This window comes from Primulina tabacum, chromosome 16 (genome assembly GCF_025594145.1).
Source record: "Primulina tabacum isolate GXHZ01 chromosome 16, ASM2559414v2, whole genome shotgun sequence".
In the NCBI taxonomy this organism is placed as follows: Eukaryota; Viridiplantae; Streptophyta; class Magnoliopsida; order Lamiales; family Gesneriaceae; genus Primulina; species Primulina tabacum.
The window spans coordinates 6636982-6648431 of record NC_134565.1 but is presented as its reverse complement, the minus strand read 5'-3'; positions in this window follow the sequence as shown (position 1 = coordinate 6648431).

Here is an 11450-nt window from a genome sequence, read left to right as displayed (position 1 = left end):
TCAACGATGGACCAAAATTTTTGATAAAATATGGCTGACATTCCATCTGACCCCGATGATTTTTCCGGGGGCAGGTCAAATAATGCTTTCTTCACCTCGCCCGCCGTAAAAGGAGCACAAAGTAACATATTCATCTGATTAGTAACTTTAGGCTCTACACAGCTTACAATTGGGGTTAGATCTTCTAGAGATGGATTGGTAGATTCAGACAGCTTAGCAAAATAATCAATAATAATTTCAGACATACCTTGGGGCTCCGTATAGAAATCCCCATGAGCCGTCACCAGTCCCCGCATCATATTTCTCTGCTTTCGGGAAGACGCTTGCATATGGAAAAACTTGGAATTTCTATCTCTCGATTGGAGCCAAGTTACACGACTGCGCTGCCTCCAGTATTCTTCCTCTTGTGTGCATAGTTTCTCCAGTTCAGATTCAAATTCATTGATTTGCACTGTAGAGTAGGCCCAATTATGAGACTGCTTTAGTGCATTGAGTTTGGATCTTGTCTCTTTAATTTTTCTTGGCAGTGCACGTAGCTTGTGCCTTGCCCATTGATGAAGTGTCCGTGAACAATTTGCAATATTTTCTGTTAAACTCATTGTTTCATCAAAAGGTCTCCATCCTTCATTCACTGCCGCAGTGCACTCTGGTTCCCGTAACCAAACTAATTTAAATCGAGGGATGAAACCCGATTTGGAACCAACCTGTTGCTCTTGGATCTTTGGGTCACTCAGTTGGATGTAGAGGGCTCTATGATCTGAGTGGAAAAATTCCAAAGCATGAACTGAAGCAGTTGGGTATAGTAACCTCCACTCAAACGTTCCAACAAAGCAATCTAGATGTTCCAGGATTAGTTTGTCTCCAGCTCTTCGATTTGCCCATGTAAATAATTCACCTGTGCAATGTATGTCTTGTAGATAACAATCAGATTGAGCATTCCGGAAATCATGCATCTGTTGTGGGGGTCGAATGTTGCCCCCCCATCTTTCATTTTCAAAACAAATCTCATTAAAATCACCCCCTATTAACCAAGGCAAGCTTTTAAGTTCTGGAATTCCAGCAAGACAGCGCAGTAAGGCCCAAGATTGAGAACGACAAGAATGATCAGGGTGACCATAGAAGCCCGTAAAGCTCCAATGTTTATCCCCATCCAAAACTGTGCAATGTATATGACCAGAAGACCACGAAGTGATTGAAATATTCACCGACTCCTTCCATAATAGACACAACCCTCCTCTGCGTCCCTCACAATCCACTGTAAAGCATCCAAAGAAGTCAAGCAGAAATCTCTATTGTGTGGCATTTATATTTCTCCTCCTTGTTTCGCTTAGGAAGAGAATGGTGGGCTTTTTTTCGGCTACCAGCCGCTTTAGTTCTCGGAATGCCCATGGGTTCCCAAGACATCGGGTATTCCATACTACGCAATTCATTGTTGTCGGCGGGGTTGCTGAGCAACCACCGCCGTTGGATTTGTTTTTGACATCAGCAGCTTTTTAGGGGAACTGGTATCAATTGAGTAAAGTCCTGTTTCATCATCACCGCCTTTCCTCTTCTTCCCCGCAACTTGATATTTATCCAGTGTCTCAGATCTTTTTTTATTCGGACTACCTCGTGCCCTCCTCTTCCATGTCATTGGGTTACTTTTCTGCTTCCCTTCCACTGAGGTCAAAGTGGTAGGATTTAATATGATCGATGGTGATTTTACTACCTCCATATTCAGATACTGGTTGGTTAGAGGCATGTCACAACTTATAAGTTCATATTGATCTTGTGATATGTCTCTTTGCTCCTGAATCATGGTTGTGCTATCTTTCCTCTCTTCCTCAATGTGGACAGGTGTTTTCCTTGGTAGTCCATCCTGATCATGCTCTTCGAGGTGAGTAGTATCACGATAGTCGCCATTCATGTTTTGGGAGATATTTGGTTTATTCTTCCTCGCTCCATTAGTTAAGGATGAACGTAGCCAAGGTCCATATTCCATTTTCTCCCCCTGTACTGGTACCATGTCACAATGTCGGAATGTGTGGCCAATACGACCACATGCATAGCAAAAGTCTGGTAGCCTTTCATAGACAAGGATAATGAACATGTCCTCCTCTGGTGCCTCCATACCAATACGAACGAATTTTTTTAGGGTTGTGTAATGTCAATTCTCACTTTGATCCTGACAAAACTGCCCAGAAAGTTCCCGTTCTCATCACCATCCAATTCCTCAATTTGACCAATCTGAGCGCCAATTTTCTCTAGAATCTTTCGTTGCATAAGTTCAATTGGTAGATTGTGACATTGCACCCATATTGAAATCTCTTTAAATTCAAGCATTCTAGGGTTTTGCATACCTTGGATTTACTTAAAAATCATGAGGTCCTAAAAGAAGTTCCAAGGGCCATCCACCAGAGCCCTACGCCGATCTAGAACAGAGGAAAATTCAAGCACAAAGGTATTTTCTCCCAATGATTTCGTCTCGATATTGCGGGTTGCTTGTAAGATTCGAGCAATTTGTTTTTGAAAGTCTCCCTGTCCACCGATTTGGTAGAAATAATCTTGACAGCCAAGCAATTGGCAATTCGCTGTTTTCCAATCCGTATATTTTCGTCATCCAAAGTGATATTTGGTTTCTCTTTATCTGATATTTTGATTTCTTCCACCAGTCGAATGATATCATTCGGGTCCATAGATGAGAAAACTCTGTAATGGCGTTCAGATCAATGGGTGCTGCATTGATCAAACGAAAAACCTACAGGCGGCAGGAGGAACCCTACGGGAGGGAAAAAACAAAAGGAGTTTTCCTTTTAAAATAGAATTATTATTACTATTATAATTTTCCTATATTTGAATCTACGTGCACATGAATCTCGAACTTGAGATTCACCAAATTTTGTGAGCTTGAAGACGTGGGTAAATAGACTTATTTTGATTATTTTGTGAACATAGTAATAATTAAAGCTAGCGTTACTAGGCAAGAATTTATTTATAAAATAAATTATTAAAAGATTATTTATATATACGAAAAAACTAATTTATTTTTTTTTATAACAATACGAGAATGACAAGGATACGCAGACAAAAATTAATGTTTAATGACGGTAAAAAAAATTACAGAAGCGTTCAGAGCAGCCACACTTTTGATGCAAATACCAATGCCCAAAAACATGCTCAAAATGTAAGAAATATGACACATACATGTTAAAAGACGTAGCGTGTAGGAATTGGCGATGGCCAAGAAACCTACCATTTTTTACGAACATGCAGCCTCAAATTTTTGACAATTGAAATGGCATGCGCCTCTTCTTTTGACATTCAGACTCCCGATTTTTCTCGTTGATGGTACGAGAAACGTCTATAAATAGAAGCGATTGAGGTCCCTAAGCACACACCTCATAAGAAAATTATACACCATCTATCGAGAGGGTGGAGTGCTTAGAAGGCATCAATCGGAGGAAAAGCAGAGAAATCAAAAAATTTTCAATGGCAGGAAGTAATTCTCGTTTCGCTTCCGCATATTGTTTATCATGTTCATACAGAAACATGATTTTTAGAAAAAATTCTAACATTTGGTATCAGAGCAGTGATACCTCTACCTTGAAAATTTGTTTTAATTTTCTTAAAATCCGATATCATGATAATTTTTTTTAAAAAAATTTATTTCTGAAATTTTACGTAAAAATTGAAGTTTAGATATCATAAGAAATTTACCTAAAAATTTCTTCGGAGAATTTTCTTCTTGATCGGAGTATGAAGTTTCCGAAATTTGATATATGAGAACAAACCTTTCGGAAAGAAAAAATAGGAGACGAAAATGATCTCGGCTTGAACCCTTTACCAAACTCTGGCTCTTTCTGGTTCTGGCATTCTGGACAGATGTTCTCCGACCATCTTCCTACATGTGCCATATTACAGAATTTTCGGCGAGTCTCTTTACTTGCCGGCAGCTTGCTGTTCCACAGAAGATTTCTTTTCTTTTCGAACAGGTCTTCTGCAAAGCTTGTTGTTTTTCTGTCATAGCATTTAACAAGAAAGATCCATTTACAGAATTCTTATAGAATTTAAATGGATACTTGACTTTGTCCATCTCGGTTAGACAGACCCAAATTCCCCATGCTCTTCTGGTAGCTATATCATCTTCATTAAATGAAGAGATCAGGGGTGTTTCATTTGTAGGAGGATCCTTGATAAATTTCTGGACATTCATGTCTGGCCTCCTTAGCTTGATAAAATGAAAGGCTTCGTGCGAGCCTTTCCCTGCTGGTTCTGGTGCTGTACTAAAAAAATACAGCTCCAAAATATTTCCTCTGGACAAATGATCATTATTTGTCCAAGTTTCATGTAGTGCTTCCTGTATCCATTTTGGTAAGGCTGAAATCTCCGGGAAGCTAGGTGAGGTAGTATAAACTAAGGCAAGAGCCCCAAATTCATACCAGGCTTTAACCTCCTTGGGATATGAATTTTGTTTCATCCATACCCTAGGATATTTTCCTGCAACATCAACTCGAATCATGACTGGGTTGATTCCAATTCTTGTGTTTAATTTCTCCCAAGTCCATTGGTAAACCTGAAATGGAGAAATTGTAGCTTCATTAGTACCAACCTTAGTTTTGCCCCTGTCAGTATTGGGTCTAAGGTTGATCTCTCCCTCTTCAATCTCCGAGGTGAAGGGTTAACTTGAAGACTCAGATTAAAATCTGGAGTTTCAATTTTTGTTTTGGACAACTCATTAGAAGATGATCCCGTCTTAACACTTGTGCCAAAGGTATTTGAATCCCCTGCTCCAGGTATAGAGTCCTGTACTCGAAAACTCTCCATACGGGAAACCAATGGCATCTCGATATCTTGGAGGATAGGCCTTTGTGTCACAGACCATAACTGAGTATATGCCTGTAAACATCCTGTAATTCGGTCAGAGACAATTCTCTTATCCGCTTGTTGAAGCCTTCCTGCAATCTCTGCGTTTAGTGCTAACTTGTTGAACTCGGTTTGAAGCATTTCAAGGTGTTCCCTTAAATGCCTCTGCATCTTGATAATAGCATCAATATCAATGTTGTCCATCTCTTGTTAAAAAATCTGCAAGAATGTTTTCATGAGATTTTATAATAATTATATCAAAAATATAATTTTGACATAAAGCTTGCCATCTTAATAATCTTGCCTTCTCAGGTTTAGATTCTAATCTATTCCTTAAAAAAGCTTTCACCTGTGTGTTATCAACTTTCAAAGTGAATTTTTTTGCAAGTAAAAATAATGGCCATTTTTCAAAAGCTTTTTTTACTGCATAAAATTCCTTCTCGTTGATATGTCATCTGATGGCTTCTGCATCTGAGAATAAACCACTACAATACCTGCATGATTGTTCTCCATCTGGTGTGAGCTTTGTTAAAACTGCAACCTACGAATGATCACTGGCATCGGTATACAATACCAGATCATCTTCATCTTGAGGAATAGCCATTTTTTGAAGATTCTTACAAATCTTTTTTAAATAGACAAGTCCTTCTGTGTATTCTTTTGTCCATATAAATCTTGCATCTTTTTTCAATAATGGACTAAACACTTTCCTGTGTTTTGCTAGGTTTTTTATAAACATCCCAGCAAAATTAACAACTCCCAGAAAACTTTGAAGTTGTTTATTTTTTTTAGCTCGTTTGGAAAATTTTGCACTTTTTTCTACAATATGATCTTGAAAAATTATTCCAAACTCATAGATTTCTATTCCTAGAAATTCGATATTTCTTGTAGCAATGACTGCTTTCTTTTCAGATAAAACCAGTCGTTCTTTTTTGCACATTAGAGAAAATTTCTGTGGGGACCCGGACGCTAATTCATCTTCTTAATCATCATAAGGATTAAATGGATCAATTAAATAAACTGGGTCGTAATTTTTTTTTTAATTGATGAACATCTTATAACAAGTGTACAATTTCTACAACAATTAGGTCCCATCTCATTCAAACACAAGATCAAGTTAATATCTTCAACGTGATCCAAAGTACAAGTCTTGTACAAAAGTAAATCATAACAAACTAAGGTTCAACAACTACATATCAAGTGTTGAAAACCAATTCTACATCTAGGTCCGAATCTCCACTCTAATCTCGATCTTCTATCCTCTTCTCGACCCTGATCATGTCCCACCTATTGTCATGCACACATGGAAACACAACAACAGCCGGATAACTCCGATGAGAAATATATTCTCAGTATAAACAACGTATACATGCATTTCATATAAACATATATAAAAGCATAGAACAGTTATCAATAACATGTATCATAATCTGAAAAACATGAATCAATATAAAACTGTAAATCAAACTCTTTGACTCTTAATCTCTGACTCGACTCTTATCTAGGGATCCCGATTCGAATAAGAACGCAACAGTCTCCCACCTACTCTTCTCAGCTAGATGGTCGTACGTTCTTATTCCCAGACTTTGGCCTTCTATATCGAATCTCTACAATAGGAGTCGATCTACTCCTAAGCAACATTGATATAAACCAAATGTCCAGTGACTTGGCACCTCTGCCAAAGACATGGCACATCTGCCAAAGACTCTAACTCATGCTTTGCTATAAATCAATAGACTAAGCATATCAATCTCATGAATTGCAAACATCAAAGCAATTACAATAAAGTATGTAGTTTTGGGAAACTCAAGCTATCTCTTACTCGAGTTGTATCTTCCCGGTTTAACATTGATTTATACATTTCTATTCGTAGATCATTCTGGTCAACGAAATCAAATATCAATCTGGCTCTGTTCAATCTTCGAAGTCTTCAATACCAACTCTGGAATAATAGTATCGAGAAGTACAATATCAATATACAACCCAACACAAGAATTCTCAATCTAATCAACTCTCGACGGCATAACGGCACAATCTCGAGATACCGACAATACAATATCAATAGATACCAATCTCAACAATTGATAATCAATCGATAAAAACAATTCCCATACCAAATATGTATATTCTCAATCAATTCAAATCTGGAAAGTGATAACAATTTCATACGGTATCCGTTCTTCGATCTGGTTTCGATTATACGATTATCACAATCTCATGAACACATAATATAGATCAAATTATGATTCCCCAACATCAATTTTTAAAATCATAAAAGAAAGTAGTAAAACTTACGTCTTTGACGAGAGAAACACAGCACTCAACTCGGATTGAAATTCTGACGGTCGGATCTTGCAAAATCACAATTCTAGCACATGAAGAAACTTAAAGCTTCCCTGGAGCTCTCTCGGTTTTTGCTGCTGAATCTGAAGGGGAAATGAAGAATTTTTATATCTTATATGCATGGCAAAGACATGTGGCTCATTTCTTCATGCTGCACGTCTCGCGCATATGCGCGACCATCACCGACGCATATGCGCGAGACTCTCTGTCTCGACAATTCTGAATTCATCAGCTCGCGCATATGCGCGCCCTATCCCCGCGCATATGCGCGAGACCTACTGTCTTGGCACTTGGCTTTTTCACATGCTCGTGCATATGCGCGTATCTTCCCGCACATATGAGCGAGGTTTTCTGCCTCGCTCGCGCATATGCGCGGCTCGTGTCGCGCATATGCGCGAGACCTTCTGTCCTCGCACAACACAATATCACATGCTATCTCAAATCGTGCCTCGGAGTGGTCCTTCTATAATTACATCAATTCATAATCAATAATCTCAGATTAACAGAATAAAATCTCGGGCATTACAATTTCTAAATACTTGATATGTTCTTACATATTTTTAGATGCTATTAAAACATCATCAATATAGAGAAACATAAATTTAAAATAATCTTTAAAAATATTATCCATCTTTTTTTGAAATATCTTAGGTGAATTAGCCAATCCCATTGGTAATACTTTCCAGATATAATGTCCTTGAGGTGTGGAGAAAGCTGTGAATTTCTTGCTTTCTTCATGCATCCAAATTTGATAAAATCCGGACTTGCAGTCAAACTTAGAGAATATCTTGGCGTTGCGTATGTAACTAATCAAGTGTTCTCTACTAAGTATAAAATACCTATCAAATTCCAGAATCTTATTAATTTCTTGATAATTAATAACCAATTTGAGTTTTCGTCGTTTTATCTCACGATGATTTCTTACCAGAAAGCCTGGACTGCTATATGGTGACATTCTTGCTTTGATTAGTCCAAGGTCCAAATGTTCCTTGATTATAATCTGCATATCCCTTTTATCAATGATATTCATTGGGAAAGACCTGCAACGGACAAATTCATACTCTTTGACTTCCTTAATTTTAAGGCAAGCTTTGAGTTGATTTCTGTCCCACCATGCCAAGGGATCTTCATTGTAATTTTCTTTCATCCTCTTCTTGACATCTTCATATGATACCTTAGATTCAAACTCTATTTCATTTCTATGTAGAGTTATCATAAGGCATTCTATATCTTCTGGTTGGAGTTCTTTATCTGCTCTTAACTGGAGCATTGTTTCTCCAAACTGTCTAGAAATTTTCATTTTTTGGTTCAGAATTTTTCCTTCATCACCACGCTTGCTGCGAAACTGGATCGGTAATTTTCTGTAAAATGCCTCTCTTAGTCTCTGGACTATGATTTTGTGGTCACACAGTGTGCTGAACACTAATCTTCTAGTCTCATTTTCTTGAGTATAGGATTTGAACATTTGAAGGAAATTATTTCATAACAATATGTCAGCTCCTGTCTCATGAAAATAATTTGGTGGTGTTTTTACCTTGTACCAAGGGGTTTGTCCAGCACCGCCAATCATGATTTCAGTCATCTTAATCTCTTTGCATAAGATTAAGATTCTTCTGGAAAAATCTCTTCCAGCAATCTTTGGTTGTTTTTCTTCCAAATTATTTGGAGAAACTCCTCGTTTTGTTGTACAGATTCCAGCACCTGAATCAATATAAGCGGCAAAATATCCTGCCTTATATTGTTCATATAACATTCCTACTAGAATGTATATGGAGAATGGACTTGTGGTCATTGGATTTTCCACATTCTATCTTCGGCCATAAACTCTATTCCATACTCTAGTCGTTTCCAAGATTTGTGTTCCTCGAGAAACTCTAGTCCAAGAATCAGTCGATCTGATTCTTTCCCTGGAATTCCTTGAATATGAACTTCCAATTCTCCGATATTAATCAGTCCTTGTTAAGTTCCTATCATAGGTTGTTCCAAATAGTATATTGTATTACAAGGAAATTGATTCATTTGCTTCGTAATATCAAATACTATTTCTACTTCCTTCCATCCTTCTGGGCATCTAAGCTTTCCCATGGTTGAAAAACTTTTCGGCTCCTGTTGGGTTTCTTGGATAGGTGTTTTTCCTCACCTGTAACTTGTAATTCTATCTCCATGAAAAGATAGTCTTCTTGATTCCAATCTAAGACTTTGATTCCTTTGTAGAATCGGTTTGTCTTGTATTTGGATATCTGTTTCCTGTATTAAAGGAAACTCAACTCGTTTTGGATAAATTGCCTGGGCAACTTTTCCAAATATCTCAGGTATTTCAATAAACTCGTTTCTAATAAGTAACTCGGAATGATGTGTATTAGATAGAGCATATGAAATCTGGTAAGTAATAGAATATGTCTATTACCTTCTTTCATCAGACTTTTTCCTTGAAATTTTGATGCAATGTCAAAACTCGGCTAAAATCTCGATCTGCCTAGTTGTAGGCTATCCTTGGATATATTACTCCAACAATCTTTCCTGCACAGAGATTTCCTGAGATATTTCCCAGTACTGAATCTTGAAGGTTCTCCATTCTTTTATCGCATATAGCAATATCGATGGGTGAATCTATTCCTTCTTTGAAAGTAGTTTTTATCATAATCTGGATTGCCCGATATGAATCCAGGGCATGGTTCTTGCTACTTCTATCTTGATTTTTTGTCATTCCTCCTTAATTTCTTCGGAAGGAATTAGCTGCATCTCCATTCTATTTCATGTAAGTTCCATTGGGATTGCCATTTCCCTTCTAGAAACTTTATAGATTAGATGATGCTTTATGTTTCTTAGGCCAAGACTTCCTAAGAACTTTTCTACATGTCCTGCAGAGAATCCTTGATATCTTTGTAGACTAGGATTTTCTCTCATGATCCTTTCGACCATGTTATGAGATAATGTTGTCTGACTAAAAAATCCAGACAAATCTTCATGTGTTTCGTGTCGAAACACCTCATCCTCAGTCAGATTCCGATTCTGATCCATCAGATTCTCCCTGACTGAAGACTTCTTCTTCTTCATATATACTTTCATCTGAGGCAATGTCCTCGAATCTGTATACCTGAATAAGATCTTGGTAATAAACTGCTTCTTCAATGTCTGGGGTTGGATCGAAGCATTTAATACCTCTTTTTTCATTTTCTGGACAGTTGGTCGAAATATGACCCCTTGCTCCACATGTCCAGCAATTACAATCCTTGAAACTTTCATTTGCTCGAGTATGAGCTCTTCTGAAAGTTTTCTTCGTAGGTGTTCTTCTTGTGCTTTGAGATGTACTCGATGCTTGGGATGATATCCTACTTCTTGATGGTCCGCTTCTTTGTCCAGATTTATAAGATCTGGCTTTCTGTCTAGACCATATTGTTCTTGGTTTCCAAGAACTTCTTCCACTTCGGGCATAAGGATGCGTCCTGAAACCTTTCCTCTTATGCTTCTGTGGTTTACTTCCAATAATTGTTGGAAGATCATTTTCCTTACAACACAAATGAGTTCTTTTGTTGATACCCCTTAAGCGTTTGTAATTCTTTTGTAATGCTGCCATATGACACCATTCTGCCAATTTTCCTTTGAGAAAAGAGGCTTTTCGTGCCAACGTATCTGAATTTCCAGGTATGTATTCCCTTATGAGCATTTCCCTCCAGGGACTTGGCATTTTTGCAAAGAAAAGCTGCATAGCTATATCTTCTTCCACTCCTGAATTACATAATGTATTCATCCACCAAACATATGTCATGTAATTCAAGACTATACAGAGCTTGAGAATATTTCTTCCTCTTCTCTGTATCTTGACTGTTAAAATAGTCTGCCCCTATAAATTGTGCTTTAAATAGGGTAGCCATTTTTCCAGCGATCTCACTGAGAGATTCACTAGCTAGGACTGACTCTTTCATTTCCAATGAAGTTATGTCCCAAGCAATTTTCACTGATCCCATAAGACTCATTTCTAAGAGTTTAATGAATCCTTCTTTGTTGAGATCAAGTGTTCCTGCTGCGATTCTCATAGCAGATGTCCAGTTATCTATGAGGTCTTCTCTGTTTTTGAAATCTAATACATCAAGGTTAAGCATAACCCCTTAAGGATGCATATGATCTAAAACAGTTTTTCCATAAGGTGTTTGGTGCAAGGGAATTTGATTTCTCCTTGTCCTTGTTCCCGCTGTGTGTTATCCTCCACCAGTATGGAAATTAGATTGGGATTCTCTCATGTTTACATTCTGAGATCCCACACT